Below are 25,612 nucleotides of genomic sequence, written 5' to 3'. Positions count from 1 at the left end.
GTTATGACACCTCCGTAGTGACCGGACCTCTGGCACAGAGCCGATCATTAGTCAGCCAGAGGAATAGAACCAAGGTCTCCCTCCCCCACCCCCTAACCCCCACCCCCGAGCCCAGGAGCTTAAGTGGAATGCAAGAGATTACATTATTCAAAGTGAGATGTATTGATTTAATAGAATAACGCCTCCTGGGCATTGGCCGTGCCTTGGAAGATATGTTTATTACTGGCATGTATGTATGCATCTGTGTGTGTGTGTGTGTGTGTGTATGTGTGCATGTGTACATAAGGGAGGAAAAGAGACACAGTAGGCTGTGCTTACTGGCATGTATGTATGCATCTGTGTGTGTGTGTGCATATGTAAATAAGGAAGGAAAAGAAAAACAGTGACTGTGCTGAATTTATAGGCATCTCTATTTCCCGACAGGCATTTGATTTTCATTATTTTTTCTCTTGCAGACCCTGTAAGCATTGATCAGCCGTTTGGGGTAAATGCTCAGTGCTTAAATTCAGACCATCTCTCCATGAAAACATGAAAACCCGATTAACAAAAGCTTCTATAACCATTTGATGAAGAGGCAGGCGAACAGAAACTCCCATCTTTATCACAGCTATACAGTCGCACACGCACACAAACGCACACAAATAGGACCCGGCTAGTCAAAGGGACGGTACCATTCGTCTTTGAAGGAGATGAAAAAGTCGCGTGTTCAAAGAGGCCGCCTTCCACGGAAGGGAAGCTACAACGCCACCAGGAATATTAAAATGTTTAGAGTGTATCTGAGCCTTCCCCGATTCCGGAATCGTGGAAATGCCCTCCGGCGGCGTATTCCTTTGCTCCGAGACGCCCTTTGAATTGCTTCTTCTGGCTGGGTGGATGACCTCCCGCGTAGGAAGAGGAGGAGGAGGAGGAGGAGGTCAAGTGGAGATACGCCGGCTTGTGTGTGTGTTTGCCTAGGGATCCCTCCCTTTATCCATTATGGAATCTTCCAGGGGCCTCGGCGTCTTTAGTGGCCTGGCTCGGCTGGTATCGGAGGGCTGCGTATGGGAAGAATATGAATCGAAAAGATGGTGTCCCGCCTTAAAGTAATGTATGCGATCGACTGAAGGGTATGATTTTTTTTATTGATTTATGTCGTAAGTTTTGTTTTTAGATTGAAACATGTTTCTAATGAAATGTGGCAATTTTTTTTTATTGATTTATGTTGTAAGTTTTGTTTTTTTATGTTAGCGAATTATTTATTGGCTGTTAGATTGATATATATTTCTAATGAAATGAGATATTTATTTATTTATTTTTTGTAAGTTTTGGTATTTTTACGTTAGCGAATTATTTAGTAGCTGTTAGACTGATATACATTTCTAATGAAATGTGCTATTTTTTTTATTGATTTATGTTGTAATTTTTCGTATTCTTATGTTACCGAATTATTTAGTGGCTGTTAGACTGATATATATTTCTAATGAAATGAGGTATTTTATTTTTTTATTTATTTTGTAAGTCTTGTTTCTATGTTAGCGAATTACTTAGTAGTGGTTAGAGTGATATACATTTCTAATGAAATGTGGTATTTTATTTTTTTATTTTGTAAGTTTTGGTATTTTTATGTTAGCGAATTATTTAGTGGCTGTTAGACTGAGATATATTTCTAATGAAATGTGGTATTTTATCTAATTATTTTGTAAGTTTTGGTATTTTTATGTTAGCGAATTATTTCGTAGCTGGTGGATTGATATTTATCTCTAATGAAATTGGTATTTTATTTTTTTATTTATTTTGTAAGTTTTGGCATTTCTATGTCGGCGAATTATATAGTGGCTGTTAGATTGATATATACATTTCTAATGAAATGTGGTATTTTATCTATTTATTTATTTTGTAAGTTTTGGTATTTTTATGCCAACGAATTATTTAGTAGCTGTTAGACTGATATACATTTCCAAAGAAATGTAGCATCTGTAAATGTATGTGTATACGTATACATAAGATACCACATTTCATTAGAAATGTATATCAGTCTAACAGCTACCAAGTAATTAGCTAGCATAAAGATACCAAAACTTACTAAGTGAATAAGTAAATAGATTATAATCTTCAGTCGATCGCATACGTTACTTTGAAGAACGACGCATTCTTTTTTGTTCATATTTTTTCCTTGCACAGTCCTTCTATGCAATTGTCTGTTTCTGGTTATTTTTGCTTGCCTTTATGTTCGTCACAATTGGCTCATTCAGTGACCGAATTTCGGAGGTCAACGGAAGTCACGGAGATGTTGACCTCACACTTTTAGTTTATGGCGCGTATTGGCTACTGAGACACGAGGACAAATCAGGTATTAACTCAAATTTTGGGAAATTGTCTCCATAGTCCTCAGTCACACCAGCCTCCTGACTCCTCCTTCTAAACTTTCTGTTTCGATGTCATGAATCCTTGGATGGCTTTGGAATTCTCTCACCGCCTTCCCTTCTTTTTTTTTTTGTGTAATCATCTATCTTCCTACTGGATGTGAGCTCCACTGTTTCATCAGTTAAGGGTAGGATAAAGGCATTTCTGGGTCCCAGCTGTCGACCTTTGCATATAATAAATTATATTAAAAGGGAATCATTCCTTTTTTCCCCTTATTGTCATCGGCCCTTGACAAGAGAATTAGTTCCTCGTTGGATGAGTCGGTAGAGTTGTCGGCTAGCACTCTGTTAGGCCGGAGTTCGAGTCTCCGGCCAGCCAATGAAGAATTAGAGGAGTGTATCTCTGGTGATAGTAATTCATTTCTCGGTATAATGTGGTGCGGATTCCACAATAAACTGTAGGTCCCGTTGCTAGGTAACCAATTGGTTCTTGGCCACGTCAAATAAGTCTAATCCTTCGGGCCAGCCCTCTCTAGGGGAGCTGTTAATCAGGCTCAGTGGTCTGGTTAAACTAAGGTATACTTAACTTTAACAAGAGAATGAAACTTGTCAGTCACCTACCAGAGACAAGTACTCAAATCATAAGAACTCATCCTCGGCACTCTTGTACGATTGATTGATTGATTACGGCTACTAAAACTGGCGTCACAAACTCATGTACAACTGTTAAATCTTGCAGACTTTCAGCTAGGTTATGAATAATTTTTTATTTACAATTTTTTTTTGTTACAGTCTGCCACTCATCGACCCAGTAAACCTTTTTTTCTAATACCGGGTTATCTGGTAAATGATACTTCATGAAAGTGGTATTTCAATTAGATATTTATGATAATGGAAGCGCGTCAGACCGACCTTCATCCGACATGAATGTTTAAAATGGCTTTGTGGGGTTTCAAAAAAGGAAAAGACGTAAGGCATTATTCTTGACATTAGGCTGTTGAAAATTGAGTTTTTTATATTAAATATTGATTTATCAGGTTAGCAATTGATTAAGCGTATTGTGTTCAGCAGATATTAAGGTTATTTGAATACAAAGCGAAAATAAAACGCTATTTTTTTTTTGTTTTTGTTTGCAAGAAGAATCCCGCAGCTGAAGGAATTCAAATATAATCTTCTTACCAATATCCTCTCACCCTGAAATGTACAGAAAGAGAATTTCTTTCTTTGTCAGTTTGCTACAGAGTTGAGACAGCCGGTATTGTATGTGTGCCTCTGTTCTTTCCTCCGTTTTCCTAAAGAGGTAAAAATTATCTATTACTTTTTTGTTAAATGAGGAGGCCATAGGTAAAACGAAAATTTTTTTTAGTACTGATCGGATATCAAGTTCAGAGCGACAGACGAGAAGCCGAAATCAAACCACCGAACAAATCTAATTCGAAGAGAATTAAATTTGTATGCTTATAAATACATTTCACGTATCTTATCTCTTTAACCAGGCCGCGATAAACTGGTTATAATCGGGGATTCCATTTTTACTCTCGTTTTCTCACTCCGGGACAAAATGGTATTAATTCTTTCTGTATTTCCCTTTACCTTCTCTTACTTCTTCCTAATGGACGCCATATTCTTTGGAAGCTTGAATTTCAAGTCAATGGCCCGTGCGGTGGGCTTGTCCCATATGAATAGGTTTCTTCTACTGAATAATAATAATAATAATAATAATAATAATAATAATAATAATAATCATCATAATCATCATCATCATCATCATCATCATCCTAATAATCATCATAATCATCATCATCATCATTTATCATCATCGTCAAATAATCATCATCATCATCATCCTAAGCTAATAAATGATTTCTAATGAAAATACAAAATCCACATTTATGTAAATATTACTGTATAAATGTGGATTTTGTATTTATAAACATATTCACGGGATTGTGAAGAAGATTTGCAATAATAATAATAATAATAATAATAATAATAATAATAATAATAATAATAATAATAATAATAATAATCAAGTGAAATGGCTAGAAATTGGCTGATGCATCGCAGCGCAATTCGACAATTTTGGTATCCGCGACCTATTTTGAACCAATACACGTGAGCTGCGTCAGTATTCATTTTCCCACGTCACCCACCATTATTTTGACCACGACGTCAGTAGACCTGTCATGGAGGTCAAATGATTTATCAGGATTTTCGGCGGTCGTGTTCCCTATAACACAAGGGTAGAGGTTACTGTGACTGCTTTCCGCTAGTTTTGTGTGTGTGTGTGTGTGTGTGTGTGTGTGTGTGTGTGTGTGTGTAGTATGGGCTACTTGATATGCAGTAAGTTTCGAACGGTTTGTGTGTATGAGTTTTAACCGTTTCTAAAGTATGAAGATTTCAATTGCCTTTCTCTTGCCTAGATCATGCAAAATAAATTTAGAAAAACGGCATCGTAACCTGATAACACTTGCCATGGCAAGCAAAGCTCAGTGAATTAATAGGGAGTCTGATAAAAAAAAATATAAAAAAAAGAGAAAGCTGAAGACCTGATGAAATAAGCTAAACGAACGAACGGATGAAACATGAAACCAAACCATAAAAAAAGAGAAGAAGATAAGGAAATCGAAGCAAAAAAGACCTCAGCTGTTGCGAGAGTTTAGAGCGTAGGAGAAGAATCTTATTTCTCCTTTTGCCTTGATTCTTACCATCAATAACTTTGCAAGTGTGGACTGAGGGGAGGGGAGGGGAGGGGAGGAGGGTGAGGGGGGGGCAGGGGGGGTTACCTCGCAGGAGACCGTGTTGGCAGCGCATAGCGTTGCAGAAGAGGCTGAGAGCGCCTCTGCTGAAATATGAACTCCACACTTTTCAAGGGGAAATTTTCATCGGTGGTCTTTATTGCTGCAAAGATTCTGCTCAAAATGTTGGGGAAGTTTTATAGGAGCTCGGTTCTCGGGGAAGAAGGGATCTTTCGTGAATGGTATACCCATTCCCCTCCGGTAGGGGAATTATTGATAACGGTCTTATATTAAGGCGGTGCGCGCGTATATAAAAGCAGATTGTAGCGTCAATTATGAAAGAGATGTTTAATTTTCGTTAGTGTATTTTTTTTATTTTAAAGAAATTATTTATCTCTAGTTGCTGCGTTTAAAATCAAAGGAAAATGAAAGCATTATACATTAATACATGCGTGCATGTTTGTATATGAGTTTTTAAGAAGTTTAAATCTCTAGGACCGTCAAGAAATTTTAGTTTGGAAGAAGGGGAGGACTTTTCGTTATCTTTATTTAAATGTTATGGTTTTAGGTATGGAAATGGTGTGGTGTTAAATGGTCAGTTTTTAGGACATATATATGCGTGTGTATATATATACTATATATAATATATATATATATATATATATATATATATATATATATATATATACATATACACATATATACATATATATATATATATATATATATATATATATATATATATATATATATATATATATATATATATATATATATGTGTGTGTGTGTGTGTGTGTGTGGTTGCGTACTTTTACCCTGACCATTTATCGAGGCACAGTAATCTCTTCGCACCACCACACTTTTACACTGACACAAATTGTCTGTCAATTAAATCTACTCACTTCAGCTAATTTGAAAATGAAAGTTTTAAGACTGTTCTTCTTTATTTTGTACGAACAGCATTTGTAACTGATGTATATAGGCTAACTTTGATGAACACTTAATTAAAAGGTAATTTGTACTGTCAGTCGCTAATAACCCCCGATTTCTTTGAGATCCATAGCATAGCAGTGATTGAATGTTTGTCTTAATGAAATGTTTATTGAGCATTTAATGACCCATTGTGGTTAGAAACGGAAAACAATATTTAAGAGCCATTTCATTTATTTAGCCTGGATGACTGACGTAACCAGATACCAGTTGGTATGGAAAAAAAAAAAAAATTATATTTTCATTGAAAATATATTTAGATTCTGAGTTGCCGGAACTTGTTCTTTATTGTAGTATGGACTCTCTCTCTCTCTCTCTCTCTCTCTCTCTCTCTCTCTCTCTCTCTCTCTCTCTCTCTCTCTTCTTTAGACGATACGTTGCTGAAAGCAGTCAACAGTACCGGCAGTCCCATTATCAGCACTCCAAAGAACATTGCTTTCCTGTTATAAAACTACTGAAAATTGTCTTCTGGGCCAATAATTATAATGACTGAATTGATATTTTGTCACTTCATGGACGAGAATTGTAAGAAAGGCTCATAACGCCTGCAATGAGATCAGTTGTGTTAAGCTAAGATAGGACAGAAAAAAAGTAGGTATAGCTTAGTTTTACCAGACCACTGAGCTGATTAACAGCTCTCCTAGGGCTGGCCCGAAGGATTAGACTTATTTTACGTGGCTAAGAACCAATTGGTTACTTAGCAACGGGACCTACGGCTTATTGTGGAATCCGAACCACATTATAGGACAGAAGAGACTAAAACACACCAAGGCTCACTTTTTTTTTTTACTCATATTTCAGGCAAAATTGTTATTAGTTTAAGCAATTATTTTACATGGTTGGAATAAATGACTGATAATTAATGTCGATACAGCTTCATCAGTGCTTAATCAGCAACTGCCTGTGCTGATGCACAGGCCTTGATTTATTTCGAAAATGTAAAGGTTTCTTTCCATAATCTCTGGATAATTTCTGCACTTGACTTTAAACAACGCATGCACACGTATATATATACATACATACATACATATACAGTATATATATATATGTATATATATATGTATGTATACTGTATATATATATATGTGCTTGTCACTACAAAGCCTTCAGATCCAAGTGCAAGGGTCAGGTCGGCAACGTGACCTAGTTGTGATTATGGAGGCCGGGTTCGTTTTCCCGCTACCGGACATCATAATTTCTTCATATTTCTTGTACTTGGATCTTAAGGGTTTGCAGTGAGAAACGTATGCAAAAAAAAAAAAAGCCCGAAGAATTCGAGAAGCTAAGAGGGCATTGTGGCTGTTCAATTATACACACACACACACACACATATATATATATATATATATATATATATATATATATATATATATATATATATATATATATATATATATATATATATATATATATATATATATATATATATATATATATATATATATATATATATATCGTGTTACGAAGTGTTCAGTGTCATGTTTTTGATAGGGCAAAGAACGTTTAATTGTTAATGGGAGTTTTTATATAATAATAATAATAATAATAATAATAATAATAATAATAATAATAATAATAATAATAACACAACGGAATAGATGATCAAATATTAATATCATCGACGAGCAGACTATGCGAACAAAGCATTAGAGAGGCATCAGCCGCATCATAAGTGAATACAAAACATTAAAACTAATACGAGAAAAAGCACGCCACAGTTGCAAAACCCTTTAAAAAAAAAAGAGAAAAGAATAATCCGCTGTTATCACGTTGTAATTACCTAACACTGGTAAATAAACCCAGTAACCATCTCTAAGTAGATGTAGTCATAGCATCAGCCGCAAGAATTCAGGACAAAAGCAGAAAAAAAAAAAAGGACAGAAAAGGACGAAAAGATCCAAAGGTGGAAATAAGGAGACATGGCAAAGCCGCGGTGAAAGCAGCGGTACCCATTATCCTGAGAGCGCTGGCAGTAACCCCAGAGGACCTCAGGAGAAACCTGGATGCGCAGACCTCGAACAACTCTGGGCTTGCCGCAGAAAAGTGTACTCTCTGGCCACAGCGAAAATGATTGGGAGTTCCTGGAATCCTCCGAAAATAGGGTAGTGGGGGTTAGATCCTCAGGAGGCAGGTTGCAGTCTTCGGGTCCAGACTTTAGGTACCATCATAGGAAGGTTGTGGGAAGGGAAGAATGATGGTAATTTATTATTTTTGTTATTTTGCCTTCGTCGGTTCATTGTCAAGAGAGAAAGAAAAGGAATCTTTCATTTCCTTTACAGGCGACGGAGATAAAAAAAATCGATGAACATTAAGTAGCTTACTGATGCGAATATATGTATATACAGCATATATGTATATGTATATGTACTTATGTTTGTATGTATGTAGATAAATATATTTGCATATATATACATATATGCATACGTGTATATACATATATATGTATATGCAAATATACTTATCTACATACATACACACAAGTGCACACACACACACACACACACACACACACACACATACATATATATATATATATATATATATATATATATATATATATATATATATATGTGTGTGTGTGTGTGTGTGTGTGTTTTTGTGCTTTGGACGGGGTTACTCCAGAAGGTGCAGCTTTCTGATTTCTCATCGAGTCCTTGGGGATGAAGTTTCTAAACCCACGGCCACTTTTTGATAACAGACGATGTAACCCATTTACTGCATTGTACACTGTCAGTAACCTAGATGCTGTGACGCCAGTTTTAGTAGCCATAAATCAATCGATCACGGTCCTACCAAAATTGAGCGAAGTCTTGCAACACTCACAAATGAACTTTGTTTTTTTTAAGCGAAATGTACTGTAATTATGATCGATTATTAAACATAACTGTAGTTAATATAACAATATGTTAATCTGGTTCATCATTTTAGTCTGTTAGCTAGGGAAAGGACATTCACTGTTATAAAGTATATAAGATGAACTTCTTTGGTGCCTGGAAGGTGAACTGTCACTGAAATGGACCTCTGTTCTGTAAGCAAGCAAATGTATACAGTTTTATGAAATTTGTACACTTTTATACAATTTCGATACGTCTGCTTTGGAACACTGAAAGTAGCGGTCGTAATATTTCGATTTGATGGAATAAGTAATTTTTTTGTATATGTAACTGACCGTTTCTGTTTCTCCTTATTGACTTGTGTGAACATGTGTGAACATGTTTGGGCTTCTCTCTTGAATTGTCACCATTGGATTTCTGCTGTCTCAGTCCCGACTCCAGTCATCGTAATGTTGATAATACCTCTCTCTCTCTCTCTCTCTCTCTCTCTCTCTCTCTCTCTCTCTCTCTCTCTCTCTCTCTCTATATATATATATATATATATATATATATATATATATATATATATATATATATATATATATTTATATATATTGTATAAACATACATATCTGTATATGTATATAAATAAAAAAAACATAATATCTGTATATATATAAATAAAAAAATATATATACATATATATATACACACACACACACACACACACACACATATATATATATATATATATATATATATATATATATATATATATATATATATATATATATATATATATATATATATACACACTCTTATTACGTTTCCACAACCGATCAGTAGCTTTTGCAATTGTTATTTAGTATAAATAATTTTGCTATGAGTGAAATCACAAAATATCTCCCATCACCTCTGAAAGAAATCTTCAACGACGAATTATTAATATAATATTGTTTCAAATTGTCGACAAAATCTTCACATCCCAATCCTCGCATTGTTTTTTGTTTCTTTTTTTTTTTCATTTTGCTGGGGAATTAACTGCAACATGATGGTTCTGTTACACCTTTCAAACCTGTCCACTCTCAGTTTCTCTTTCAGCGCTGAATGACCTCATAGGTTCCAGCTCCTTGGCCTTTGGCCTAAATTATATATTCTGTTCTATTCCATAAGTGCGTCTATGCACCATATGGACCACCTTCAGTCACTTCTGTTACATCCGGGCAACGAAATCCGAAGGTGTCTTATCAGCAATTCTTCCTCAGTGAGACGAAAATGCATTTTCTAGTGTGGAGGATAGAGGCCTCTCATTTTTCCTACGCAATGATCATGAGAAGATTACTTTAGATTTATTATTTCTCTTTATTTATCTCATCTGAATCTCCAGTTTTAATGAGAGTGGTCTGGTCAAGTCCCTTTACCTGTAACTTAATAAATATCCCCAAAGTCGTTGTCTCCATTTTGCATGAATGAATCTATTACTCCAGCTGTTAGTGAGTCTAAAAAGAATCTCAGATTCTCGTGTGTAAATAACTCTCAAGATTCTTCGCTGTAGGCCACTTACGAAATAGACAGAGAAATTAAGTTCGTGAGTGGATCACGAAAATATTTCGTGTAATCCCCAGAGCTGGCGGAGAAATCCCAGATTTCCACGGTCTCGAGTGCGGATTACCCGAGTATTTTGTGTAATATTGTCATGAAATAGTTGTTTGCTTGGTAATGGTAGCTGGTCCGCTGGTATAGTGGTTATTGTCGTGGCATGGCACTCAGATGTCGCGGGTTCGCGTCTCACCCCAGGGTGATGAATAATCACTGGCTCTGTATCATGATCAGTTGCTGCTGCAGTTTGGGGTCTGCGGTGGGAGGCTGAAACCAACATTCTTTGGAGGCTTGAATTTCAAGTCAACGGCCCCTTTGGTGTGCTTGCTCCATGTGAATAGGTTTCAACTGCTGAAATAATGATAGACTGTATAAACAGGGTACTGTTGTTTGTGGCGCTGAGGGGACGATGAATACCTTTCATGCCCTGCAGTTAGTTTTCCAATGAAATTGTCGAGACTTTTGAAGATTATTGTTTTCAACAGGATCTGAAGACTTAACAGTTGTCGGCGTTTGCCTTCAGCTGAAGTTATTTATAACCTTTTCAACTTCTCAGCATTTAACAACTTTTATCTTGATAACGAGAACAATGCTTCTCCCTAACTTCCGTCATCGCTACGTAGTTTTTTTTATTTTCGTGACCCAGAGAACTGTTCTGACCAGCGAAAAGTCATCGTGACGCAATTTTTTGTTCTTTTCGTGACCCAAAGAACAGTTCAGAATGGAGAAAAGTCATCGTTACTTTTTCTTTCGTGACCCAGAGAACAGTTCAGACTGGAGAAAAGTCATCGTTACTTTTTCGTGACAGAGAACTGTTCAGACCGGAGGAAGGTCATCGTTACTTTTTTTTTTTGTCTTTTCGTGACCCAGAGAACTGTTCAGACTGGAGAAAAGTCACCGTTACTGTTTCCGTGTCACAGAGAACGGTTCAGACTGGAGAAAGGTTATCGTTACTTTTGTTTTTTCTTTTCACGACAGAGAACTGTTCAGACTGGAGAAAGGTCATCGTTATTCTTTTTTTTTTTGTCTTTTCGTGACCCAGAGAACTAATAAGACTGGAGAAAGGTCATCATTACGTTTTTTTTTTTTTTTTTTTTGGTGACCCAGAGAACTGTTCAGACTGGAAAAGCCATCGTTACTTTTTCGTGACAGAGAACTGTTCAGAAAGGTCATAGTTACTTTTTTTTTCGTGACCCAGAGAACTGTTCAGACTGGAGAAAGGTCATCGTTACTTTTTTTTTTTTTTTTTCGTGACCCAGAGAACTGTTCAGACTGAAGAAAAATTCTTTTTACCAAAGGAAATCGTCTAAGTGACAATTAAAATCCCAGTGTCTGTGTGAAACCGAAATCGGCCTGTCGAACGCCTTTCATCACCAACTCATGCATTTTTCAGACGCGGCTTGAGTCAGTTCAGACTCAGAATATGAATCGAGTCCTTTCCTTCCTCCTTTGCATCAAGAAATGATCTCGATCGACGCTTAGCTTCGAAACTGGATTAAGAGGGGAGAGATTGCTGTCATTCCGTCCAGGATCAGTGCTGCTAGAATGATCGCCAAATGGTTACTGATGTTTTCTAGAAGATTTATCACGGCCTTTTACCTGTGTTCTGACGTTTGTAAACGGAACATTAAGTAGGAAGTTTTGATTATCTTTAGATGATGATAATTATATTTCCACCTTTTATATTCTTTAGTATACACGACGCTTTTGAAAGAACTGGGGAAGCAGTTACGATGTCTTTATTTCCTTCATTCCGAATAGTCAACCATTATCAGGCAGTAGGAACTTGGGCATGACAATACTTTCAAGTAGGTTCCATTATCTCTATCTAGTATTATTTTAGAAATGTTGCCATTCGCCCTACTTATCTGTCTTAAAACTCGCGTCTCCTTTCATTTTTATGTAATAGAGCGTCCTCGTATAATGGTAATATCCATTAAAAATGCAAACTTTCTAATAATGATTTCTCAAGTTACTTCCTTGTGACTTCCTTTACGGAACCGCAAACAAGAAAATATATAAATACGCACTGCCAGCCTTCTGAGGCAAGTTCACCGCTGAGTAATGCGTTTTCAAAGGGGCCATTTAATATGCCACGATGCTTATAATTTGCCTGTTGTCCTTTTAAAACCCACCATTTCATTTGCACTTCAAAGTACGAAGTCAGTCGTTGTCACGCGCCTTTTAGCCCGGTCCCGATTTCACGCAGCGTTTCGAAGCGGGGGAGAAAAAAGTCTTTGTTTTCTTCATTTGGTGGTGATATTGACCTCAAGAGTCTGCTTTAATAACTGCTACTGCCTTTTTGAACGAAATTTCTTTGTAAATTATATATTTCCCTTTTCAGTAACGTATTTTTTTCCACTTCCGTATGTATGTATAATTTATCTATATATGTATATATGCATATATATATATATATATATATATATATATATATATATATATATATATATATATATATATATATATATATATGTGTGTGTGTGTGTGTGTGTGTGTGTGTGTGTGTGTGTCCGTATTCTCTCTCAGTATTTGTGGTAGTTCCTAACATTTATCTCTCTCTCTCTCGACTACTCTTATTTTGAAAAACAAAAAATCATAATTTTTTTGTTATATTTTCTGTACTTTTTTGTTTTTGTTTTGTCTGCCCTGTTGTTTTAATCTTCATATTTCTAGCATTCTGGTTTAATCTTTTGACTACTCGTATTTTATAAAAATTCATAATATTTTTTATTTTAATTTCTATACATTATTTTTTGTTTCGTCTTGGATTCCTCGTTGTTCTAATTCATATTTCAAACATTGCGTTTTAATCTTATATTTTTAGATTCCACAATCCATAATAATCAAATCTGGAGGATCTTTCTTGTTTGTCCGCCCTGGGTGGGGGCGGGGTATGTAGGGGATCGGGAGGGTAGGGGTGACATGACACACCCACCCTCCTCATGCAAACCTGTTTGTCCGCCCTTTGTGGGGGCGGGGTAGCTAGGGGAGACGTGACTGGCAGCGCCGGGTTCCAGCGCTGCGTAGCGCGCGCCATCAAGCTCGTTCTCAGTATTGCAGCAGTTTCCCTTAGCTAGTGTCTAACTTACATTCCTGATTCATCTGATACCCCAGCTGCCTGCACTTTGTTAATAATTAAAAAAAAAATAACACGGAGAAATCTGATTCTTACAACGCACTATCTGTTTTATGCATATTTATTCGAGGGATTATCTGAATGGGGTATTTGCTGGTCCGCTGGTATAGTGGTTAGTGTCATGGCTGCCACTCAGATGTCGCGGGTTTGCGTCTCCCCCAGGGCTGTGAATAATCACTGGCTCTGTATCATGATCAGTTACTGCTGCAGTGAGGGGTCTGCTGCGGTGGGAGATCGAAGCCAACATTCTTTGGAAGCTTGAAGAATTTCAAGTCAATGGCCCCTTTGGCGAGCTTGTTCCACGTGAATAGGTTTCATCTACTGATATAATAATAATAATAATAATAATAATAATAATAATAATAATAATAATAATAATAATATTGGAATGCAAGGTGTGATCTACCTGAATTATTTTCTGCGAGTACAGAGCTCTAATTCCTCCCTGGGATGCACTATTGTGTTCAGCATTAAACGCTCGATCTTTAGCGTAATGTTTTGAGAACGTGTTTTTATCCCTAGCGACTGGAATCCTATTGATTTATCGCATAGTTGGCAAACTGACCTTGATGCAGAAAGTACGAGCAGCACTCATCCCGAATTTCGAAATATTAGCAGCAATAATCTTGACGATCCCGGACTTGTCCATTATGGTAACATTGATGATAATACTAAATGATATTATTTTAATGATAGTGATGGTGTTCCCGAACATTCTGTTAATAATTAATGAATAATAAAGACATATGTAAAATTTCAGTGGTAGTGTTGATGGCAGTGGCTTGATGGTGGTAATGGTGGCGATAACGGAATGATAATGAAAGTGATGAAAGTGAAAAATAAACTTTTTATGGTAGTGTTGATGGCAGTGGCTTGATGGTGGTAATGGTGGCGATAACGGAATGATAATGATAGTGATGAAAGTGAAAAATAAACTTTTTTTATGGTAGTGTTGATGGCAGTGGCTTGCTGGTGGTAATGGTGGCGATAACGGAATGAAAATGGTAGTGATGAAAGTGAAAAATCATCTTTTTTTTTTAAATCGTGCACTGATGGTAATGACGTCACGCCATGCTCGCGTTCATAACCAGAAATCAAGGACGCAATAAGGTCATTAGGTCGCTTGAACGAAGCCTTTGCAAACTCAGCATGCTTTCAAACTCCCCCTATTTTAAGCAGAAAAAAAAAATAAATAAAAAAAGGCGAAAAAGGTCGTTGCTTAATGTGCTCTTTTAATGGGTGTTTGGGAGTCATTCTCCTTCTTAAAGAGCCTTCGGTGATTTGGGCCCGGAAATTACCCTTCAGATATGATCGCAGATATGATCGAAAACAGGCTTGGAAATGATGGATCTTGGGGGGATTACGTTGCTCTCTCTCTCTCTCTCTCTCTCTCTCTCTCTCTCTCTCTCGCCTTCTGAGTGCGTGTGCTTGCTTGCATGCTTTGTGAGTTCGTCTTTGGTATGTCACTGAGTTTGATTTAAAATCTCCCGTCTGCTATTATATATATATATATATATAAATATATATATATATATATATATATATATATATATATATATATATATATATATATATATATATATATATATATATATATATATGTGTATATATACATATATATATTATATATATATATATGTGTAAAATATTTGTGCGTGTATAATTACCAATCATAATAATTTATTTAAATGTAACAGTTACCGGAACGATGAAAACTGCCCAAAATTGCCAGGATTAAGCAAACTAAATGCGCTAAGGAAAATACCTTCTTGAAAAGAAACAGGTTGAATGACTCAGGAATGTATATATATACATATATGTATATATATATATATATATATATATATATATATATATATATATATATATATATATATATATATATATATATATATATATATATATATATATATATATATATATATATATATATATATGTATATATATATATATATATGTATATATATATTTATATATACATATAAACACGTACTACAAAATTTTCCTTTTCCAGTTCGGAAAACGACTGGAGAAAATGGACCGAAATTCTCACACCTCGTTGTCAGTGAAGTCATTTCCCGAAGCAATATGCGGCCCAGTAGGGAATATAAAATACTAATAGTATTTCAGTTATGTTTAACGAAAGTAATCAAATAACATAAATATCGCTCCGGCTGCCAGAGAGAGATATATCTGTCCCCAGAGACGGATGCGAGAGTTAATATGTTTCTGCCGAGAGATAAGATAGGAAGTTCCTGAAGTATTGCAAGACGACTTAGCGTGGAAAAGACCAAACTGGGAAATCATTTTATTGGTGGATTATACGCAAACGCATACACGGCAGAGTTCGCGTATGTAATGTTATGCAAGCACACACACACACACACGCATATATATATATATATATATATATATATATATATATATATATATATATATATATATATATATATATATATATATATATATATATATATATATATATATATACTAGAACCGCAACAACAGTTCAGCCATATTTTTGTGGTCCTCTGTCTACGCTCATTTCTTAATTACACTCTCTGCTGCCTTTCTTCATAACCATGCAACTTTAAGACTATTGTAATATCTTTACGCATAGATATTTATGTTCACGCAAGTATAATTTTAATGGTCACCGTTATTTTACTTTTTACACATGGCTGACGGTGCTTCCATTTTTTATTTCATTTTTCGCCATTCTATTATACTCAAGTTGGATGTTATGATTACATTTTTTGAAATTTATTTGTCTTGTATTAACCCCATGATTGATTTATCATCGTATATATTTATTCGTCTTTGGTACGTTTAATCTCTTATTTTTGAAGAAAGATATGTTCATTGTTTAATCATATATATATATATATATATATATATATATATATATATATATATATATATATATATATATATATATGAAACTGGCATAAATAAATTATCGAGATTTTCCTACGTTTTTTATCTTATCTCGCTCAGAAAAAGAAATCAAATGGAACGCGCACATCTTAGAATGCAATTAGGTCTTAGGGGGGAGTCACTCTTTTGAACAGAAATGATAATAAACAATTCACCCTATTTCTTTAGTCTGCCATTACGGGTTTTAATTTTTTTTTTTTTTTTATTCATTTCGATAAACTCCGGAAAGTCATTAGGAGACGTGACGTGTTCATCGACAAGAATTTAATTTCGTCCTCAATTATTACATAAATATTTGAGTAGGCGGGTGTATAGGTTAGTAAATGAAGAGTTCGTTGCGTGGATCATTGCGCGTATGGAACGCAGGGATAGAAGACTGTCTGTTCTTAATACGTTCATATATGCTTAATTATAAAACTCCATAGTATTTTGTTCGACACTGATAGGTTTTCGCCAGAAGCTTTTTTTTAGAGAAAAATAAGAAATTTACGCAGTCGTTTTATATAATGATTTATATATATATATATATGTGTGTGTGTGTGTGTGTATGTATGTATGTATGTACGTATGATTGGAACTCTGGTTCTGTTGTTGGTGAGCATAGAGGCTTAACCACTTGACCGTCAGATTAAGCATTTGTATATGTTTGTGCATATACTCTTAGACACATAGCACATGCATGTAAAAATATGCACACATATATATATATATATACATATATATATATATATATATATATATATATATATATATATATATATATATATATATATATATATATATATATATATATATATATATATATATATATATATATATATATATACTGTATATATATATATATATATATATATATATATATATATATATATATATATATATGTATGTATGTATGTATATATTCATCCAGTTGACGCAGGTGGACGCATTACATTTTACGAAATAGGTAAATAACGTTGCGATACAATGAAAGAGTGTCCTTGGCACTTCCCACGCCTTCCCGCAATCTTGATAACTATATAGAGGCTTTTGATGAGTTCTCGCATCGGAAGATCCATTTTCAGTTGGTGCGATCCATTCTGAAATGGCGCGCGCATTTTGCCAAATGGTGTAAGCATTTTCCAAAGAGAAATAACCCCCTCCTCCTCCTCTTATCATTCCCCTCCTCCTCCTCCTCCTCCTCCTCCTCCTTCTCCTCTCCTTCTCCCTTCACCTCCTCTTCTCCTTCCCTTCCTCTTCCTCCTCCTCCTCTCCTTCCCTCCCTCCTCTTCCTACTCATCATCCTCCTTTTCCTCCCTCTCCTCCTCATCCTTCTCCTCCTCCTCCTCCTCCTCCTCCTCCTCCTCTACTCTCCTTTCTCCCTCCTCTTCCTCCTCCTCATTCTCCTCCTCCCCCTCCCCTTCTCGTCCTTCTCCTCCTCCTCCTCATTTTCCTCCTCCCCCTCCCCTTCCCTACCTCCGCTTCCCTCCTCCTCCTCCTCCTCCTCCCCTCCTCCTCCTCTCCTTTCCCCTCCTCTTCCTCCTCCTCATTTTCTTCCTCCTCCTCCTCCTGCTCCTTCCCCTCCCCTCCTCCTCCTCCTCCCCTCCCCTCCTTCTCTCCTTCTCCCTTCACCTCCTCCTTCTCCACCCTTCCCTACCTCCTCTTCCTCCTCCTCCTCCTCCTCTCCTTGTCCCTTCACCTCCTCCTCTTCCTTCCCCCTTCCCTACCTCCTCCTCCTCCTCCTCCTCCTCATCTCCTCCTCCTCCTCCTCTCCTCCTCCTCCTCCTCCTCCTCCTCCCCCAGGATCTCATTCAGATGACAGTTCACGCAGACCCAGTTGTCGCCTTGCTTCTTCCAGGCGGCTTAGGGTTTTATTTTGGTGTGTTACGGAGGGAAATTCTGCGGTTTTATGGTTATGCGGATAAAATTCATTTTCGTTTATGCTTCTCTCTCTCTCTCTCTCTCTCTCTCTCTCTCTCTCTCTCTCTCTCTCTCTCTCTCTTTATGAAGTCAATATTATTGTTAAAATTTTCTTTCAGTTTTCTCTCTTCCTCTCTCTCTCTCTCTCTCTCTCTCTCTCTCTCTCTCTCTCTCTCTCTCTCTCTTTTTATGGAAGTCAATATTATTGTTAAAATTTGCTTTTTCAGTTCCATTCTCTCTCTCTCTCTCTCTCTCTCTCTCTCTCTCTCTCTCTCTCTCTCTCTTTCTCTTTTTATGGAAGTCAATATTGTTAAAATTTTTTTTCAGTTCGTCCATTCTCTCTCTCTCTCTCTCTCTCTCTCTCTCTCTCTCTCTCTCTCTCTCTCTCTCTCTCTCTCTCTTTTTCTCTCTCTCAATATTATTTTATTAAAATTTTCTTTTTCAGTTCGTCTCTCTCTCTCTCTCTCTCTTTCTCTCTCTCTCTCTCTCTCTCTCTCTCTCTCTCTCTCTTTTACGGGAGTCAATATTATTGTTAAAATTTTCTTTTTCAGTTCTCTCTCTCTCTCTCTCTCTCTCTCTCTCTCTCTCTCTCTCTCTCTCTCTCTCTCTCTCTCTTTATGAAGTCAATATTATTGTTAAAATATTCCTCTCTCTCTCTCTCTCTCTCTCTCTCTCTCTCTCTCTCTCTCTCTCTCTCTCTCTTTATGGAAGTCAATATTATTGTTAAAATTTTCTTTTTCAGTTCCTCTCTCTCTCTCTCTCTCTCTCTCTCTCTCTCTCTCTCTCTACAGACGTGTGTGTATGCACGTGCGTCGTGAAATTGTGCCCCGCGTCCTTAAGGGTAAATTCCGGCCATTTTGGGCCCACGTCAATAAAGGAGGGCAGGTAAAGAGCGTTTATACAGACACCTCATAAGCTATCCATACTCATTCTTCCGATGGCCGTCAATACTGAATCTCATTCCGATATCCGAGGAAACGTAGGTTTCATCCGCAAGCTTCTGCCGCCGCACCTGAGGCCTCCTCCTCCTCCTCCTCCTCACCAAGTCAGCGCCGGGATGGGAATGGGATGTTTCTTCTTCCTTTTTTTTTTTTTTGCACCCGCCGACCAATCTTATTAGAGAAAGGTGGTTCAGTTCAGTTCTTCCTTTCTTATGGATTTTTCCGTTGTCAAGGCTTCGGCGGAGAAGTGGGGGCGGGGTGGTGTTTATCTTCGTGTTTTGGGCCGAGGAGGAGGAGGAGGAGGAAGACGTTGCGAGTCATTTCTCTATGTCGGTCCTATGCCTTGACAAAAGAGGATTTGCAGGATAGGATTGGCGCGTGCCGCTCTCTCGTGAGGAAAACAGTCATTGCTCATATTTGATATATATATATATATATATATATATATATATATATATATATATATATATATATATATATATATATATATATATATATATATATACATATACGTACACGTGTATACACTGGCATTGATAAGCACCTTTTCCAGGGCGGGGACAAGAAGTTTACGCCCGTGTAATAGAGGAGGATTAGGCCTATCGTGAACATTCCTACCTTGAATAAAAAGGCTTAATGGACACTGAAATGCTTCTCACACACACACTTACACTCTGGCAAACGAGCATCAGAATGTAGCAAGACCGAGAGAAAGATTGCAAGCAAGACTAGGTTTGGAACTGGGAGGGGTTGATTAAATCATACGCGGGTGCGGCAAATAGATGAGACTACACACGCGGGATGTCTTTCCATCAAGGGAAACGAGAGAGAGAGAGAGAGAGAGAGAGAGAGAGAGAGAGATGATAAAGAGCTGGAAAGTTTATCGAAGAACCTCCGAAGTGTCTCTTCTGGTTTCCGTGTTCACGAGCCGCGGGTTTTCCAGGATGGTGTTATTCCGCGGAATTTGTTCCCTGTATTTAATATCGGCGTCGCGCCTGAAGGGAATGTGAGTTCAATTTGCATGTGTTTCTGGGGAGATCGGTTGAAGAACGGAGATTGGTCTGCTTTCCGTTTTAAGCTGTTCGTTTGCATTTTTTTTTTTTATGTGGTCGTTGAATTTTGGTCATTTTTTCCCTCCCAGCGAATGACAGGTGGCTGTAATTTTACGTCGTTGTTGCAAGAAATGGTGGAAATAAGTAAACTTGTTAGTTATCTTTTAAGTGATTTCAATGGTACATGTTTCTTATTTATCTAGTTGGCTGTCTATATATATTTATTTGTATGGTATTACACACATATATATACATATATATACATATATATATATGTGTGCATATATATATATATATATATATATATATATATATATATATATATATATATATATATATATATATATATATATATATATATATAAATTCACCCACTCTTCACTTTGTTGTTATGTTCAGTTTATATAAGACATTATTAGCTCCTCGTCACGTACAATTAGGTCAAGCAACATCTCGCGTTCGCTCACTTCTTATATATCATGTCCATGTCTGGATACAACATGTTTTTGTATATTCATTTCGTTACATTTTTATTTACTTATTTTTCCATGTGTACTGAAGTCAACTGGAACGAGTTTGGTGATTATTTTAAATCGCGGGTTTGTCTTGTGTTAGCCTGTTTTATATATTATTATTATTATTATTATTATTATTATTATTATTATTATTATTATTATTATTATTATTATTATTATTATTATTATTAGCAGGAAGAAGACCCTCCTTAAGGCGAGTTTTGTTGAATAAAATGGCTGCACTATGCGAATTGATTTTATACTGCATAATGCAGCCATTTTATCTAACAGTCTTATTATTATTATTATTATTATTATTATTATTATTATTATTATTATTATTATTATTATTATTATTATTATTATTATTGGTGAAGAAATCCACAGCGGTGTAAATGTAAATATATATTAGAAATATATATATACAAACGAGAGCTTTCGAGAACCTGCTCGATTCTCCCTCTCAGATTGTGAAGGAGAAACGAAAGCTTTCTTTTGTGTATTTCCAGTATATATATTTCGTTTACACTTCTGTGGATTTCTTCGCAGTTTATGAGATTTTTGTGGATTATTATTATTATTATTATTATTATTATTATTATTATTATTATTATTATTATTATTATTATTATTATTATTATTACAGTTCCACTGTCCCGAAGTCAGCTGAAAAGATGAATTATATGATGCGTTTTAATTTTTTTTTTTTTTTTGTATATCAATTCAATTCAATAACGACACCTGATAATCCCCACTTGCTTACAATACCCTGGTTGTCTGGATTTAAATTTCTCTTTGCATTGTCCTTGTTTCCCGTCATATCTTGTCGTTCGAGAAGCCGGACTATTTAGGGAAAATTGGCATAGATTTTTCCTAGTTTAAATTAATCACAGAGGATTATATTACCGACGTGGATGACCATAGCTCTTGTAACGCCTGTCTTTGGGTGTCGTTCAGTCAGTCACTCAATCAGTTAAGTAGTTAATTACTTCCCTTGAGGTTAAGCCCTTACAGATTTTCTCACTTGATCTAAGTTAAACTATACCAGTAGATTGCTATTTATAACGATCTATGTATTAAACAAAAAAAAAACTATGAAACATACATTTGCAAAGGCTAAATTTTTTCATTTTAGTTTTCTGTAAAAGGAAAATGATTGTGCCAGCTTTGTCTGTATGTCCGCACTTTTGTTTGTCCGCACTTTTTTTTTGTCCGCCCTCAGATCTTAAAAACTACTGAGGCTAGAGGGCTGTAAATTGGTATGTTGATCATCCACCCTCCAATCATCAAACATACCAAATTGCAGCCCTCTAGCCTCAGCAGGTTTTATTTTATTCAAGGTTAACGTCAGCCATAATCGTGCTTCTGACGCAACGATATAGAATAGGCCACCACCGGGCCGTGGTTAAAGTTTCACGGGCCGCGGCTCATACAGCATTATACCGAGACCACCGAAAGATAGATCTATTTTCGGTGGCCTTGATTATATGCTGTAGTGGCCGTACGGAAAACTCGATTGCGCCGAAGAAAATTCGACGCATTTTTTACTTTTTTTTTTTTTTTTTTTAGTCTGAGCTATTAAACGCTACTGGATTGGCCCTCCCAACAGCTTTCGCACAAAGAATCCACTGAAAGTGAGATATTCTTGCAGTACCTCAAAGTCTCATTCTCCTTTAAACAACATTCCAGTAAAATCTAACCTGAGGTAAAGACGATACGCAGCAACTTCTGCTATTTTACCTTTCAGTAAATCTCTCGTGTTGTTTGGATTGGCGGGTTCGCGAAATAACAAATCTCGCTAAATATTTACCGTCGCTGAGTCGCGGCCGGAAGTTGATTTTTGTTTGAAGAACAGGCGAACTGGTTCAAGTTCCCGTCGGCGCAAATGGATGATGGGACTTCTTGCTGTTGCTCAAGTGGGTCATAGATGGGCACAAGACCGAGGAAGAAGAAGGATATAGATGGGCACGAGACTGAAGAAGAAGAAGAAGAAGAAGAAGAAGAAGAAGAAGAAGAAGAAGAAGAAGAAGAAGAAGAAGAAAAGAATATAGGTGGGCACGAGGCTGAAGAAGAAAAAGAATTTAGATGGGCACGAGACTGAAGAAGAAGAAGAAGAAGAAGAAGAAGAAGAAGAAGAAGAAGAAGAAGAAGAAGAAGAAGAAGAAGAATATAGATGGGCACGAGACTGAAGAGGAAAAACAAGAATATAGATGGGCACGAGGCTGAAGAAGAATATAGGTGGGCACGAGACTGAAGAAGAAGAAGAAGAAGAAAAAGAAGAAGAAGAAGAAGAAGAAGAAGAATATAGATGGGCAATAGACTGAAGAAGAAGAAGAAGAAGAATATAGATGGGCACGGGACTGAAGAAGAAGAAGAATATAGATGGGCACGAGACTGAAGAAGAAGAAGAATATAGATGGGCACGAGACAAGAAGAAGAAGAATATAGACGGGCACGAGACCGAAGAAGGAGAAGAATATATAGATGCGCACGAGACTGAAGAAGAAGAAGAATATAGATGGGCACAAGACTGAAGTAGAAGAAGAAGAATATACAGTAGATGGGCACGAGACTGAAGAGGAAAAAGAAGAATATAGATGGGCACGAGACTGAAGAAGAAGAAGAAGAATATAGATGGGCACGAGACCGAAGAAGGAGAAGAATATATAGATGGGCACGAGACTGAAGAAGAAGAAGAAGAATATAGATGGGCACGAGACTGAAGAAGAAGAAGAATATAGATGGGCACGAGACTGAAGAGGAAAAAGAAGAATATAGATGGGCACGAGACTGAAGAAGAAGAAGAAGAATATACAGTAGATGGGCACGAGGCTGAAGAAGAAGAAGAAGAAGAAGAAGAAGAAGAAGAAGCAGAAGAATATAGATGGGCAGAAGAAAGAAAGAAGAAGAAGAAGAAGAAGAAGAAGAAGAAGAAGAAGAAAGAATATAGATGGGCACGAGACTGAAGAAGAAGAAGAAGAAGAAGAAGAAGAAGAAGAAGAAGAAGAAGAAGAAGAAAAAGAATATAGATGGGCACGAGACTGAAGAAGAAGATGAAGAAGAATATAGATGGGCACGAGACTGAAGAAGAAGAAGAAGAAGAAGAAGAAGAATATAGATGGGCACGAGACTGAAGAAGAAGAAGAAGAAGAAGAAGAATATAGATGGGCACGAGACTGAAGAAGAAGAAGAAGAAGAAGAATATAGATGGGCACGAGACTGAAGAAGAAGAAGAAAAAGAAGAATATAGAGGGGCACGAGATGAAGAAGAAGAAGAAGAAGAAGAAGAATATAGATGGGCACGAGACTGGAGAAGAAGAAGAATATAAATGGGCACGAGACTGAAGAAGGAGAAGAAGATGGAAGAGAAAGAGCGAAGATGGGGGAAGAATAGAAAGCTGGAGAAAATATAAAGAAGGTACAGAAATTAGACTGTTTACCTTTTAATACCTTATGATCGATGGAGAGTAAGGTTTAAAAAAAATAAGCGAAAAAGGTGTAGAAAAAACAAAGTTTCCCCTTCCGACATGATTTAAGTCCAAAAACAAAGAGGAAAAACAAAAAATAACAGCGGAAGAGAGTCAAAGGAAATGAGAACATAACAATAACGAAAATGAAAGATAAATAAAACAGCAAAAATGATTTCCCTCTCAGCGATTAGATCAGTGACGCAAGAAAAAGATAAAAAAAGAAAAATAAAATGGAAGACTTATGGTTTAATCTGCATGACAGTTGTCAGCAATACTTGACACATGACCGTAATATCCCTGTCGCTCTTTTTTTTTATTTTTTTTTTTTTTTTTGCTGTTTTTTAGCTCTTTTTTTTCTACTTGAACTTCTGATGTACGATTCTGGGTCAGCTACCGCGGGAAAAGTGGCGTTTGCGGTGATCGGTATTTTTCATCCTTTCCCAAAACTCGTGGGTCTTATTGATTGGACCCTGTTCACCTCCTTTCAGGGGTCTCGCGAAACGTACTCTTATTATTATTATTATTATTATTATTATTATTATTATTATTATTATTATTATTATTACGAGGTAAGGATTAACACGTCGTTTTTATAATGAATTCATAAATATGTACCTGACCACACATACACACACACACACACACATATATATATACACATATATATATATATATATATATATATATATATATATATATATATATATATATATATATATATATATATATATATATATATATATATAAAATATATATATATATATATATATATATATATATATATATATATATATATATATATATATATATATATACAGTATGTGTGTGTGTGTTCGTGTGTATAAGTACATGTACATCTCCGTATTCATATATTGATATGTATGTGTATGTGTTACAGCCGCCGCGGTGTGCTGTGAATTGAAACGAGATACTACTCTGGTAACAGCACCAGTAATACCAATAACATCACCATCTTAAATAAACCCCGCCACCAAAAAAAAAAAAAAATGTAAATTTAACAATTCATTTGCTGCTTATATACAGGTCTACCGCCATGGTGAAGCCCCCGTAGGGGAAAGTGCCGTCAGTACGCCTCACGTAGTGCACTGCAGGCATTACCTGAGGGTCCATGCAGCGTCCCTTCGGCCCCTAGCTGCAACCCCTTTCGTTCCTTTTA

This window comes from Macrobrachium rosenbergii, chromosome 56 (assembly GCF_040412425.1).
Source record: "Macrobrachium rosenbergii isolate ZJJX-2024 chromosome 56, ASM4041242v1, whole genome shotgun sequence".
Taxonomy (NCBI): domain Eukaryota; kingdom Metazoa; phylum Arthropoda; class Malacostraca; order Decapoda; family Palaemonidae; genus Macrobrachium; species Macrobrachium rosenbergii.
The sequence above is the reverse complement of the archived record's forward strand: the minus strand, read 5'-3'. Positions refer to the sequence as shown.